Below are 219 nucleotides of genomic sequence, written 5' to 3'. Positions count from 1 at the left end.
GCTCAAAGGGGTGGCAGGAGAAAGGGGAGACAGAGGGCCTGGAGAGGGAGGCAGAGGCAGAGACTGCAGCGGCAGCGGTGGGCTGTGTGTCCGGAGGTTAGAAGGAGAAACGCTGGAGCGGAGCAGGAGGGGGAAGGGCCGGGCAAAGTAGGAAAAGAAGCCTCGTCCTAGTATTGGAGAGTAGGGCTGTGGCTAGAAAGGTGGGAGAAGACGCCTTCC

This window comes from Neophocaena asiaeorientalis, unplaced genomic scaffold (genome assembly GCF_003031525.2).
Source record: "Neophocaena asiaeorientalis asiaeorientalis breed wild unplaced genomic scaffold, Neophocaena_asiaeorientalis_V1.1 scaffold41, whole genome shotgun sequence".
Lineage (NCBI taxonomy): Eukaryota > Metazoa > Chordata > Mammalia > Artiodactyla > Phocoenidae > Neophocaena > Neophocaena asiaeorientalis.
Note: the sequence above shows the minus strand (reverse complement) of the source record.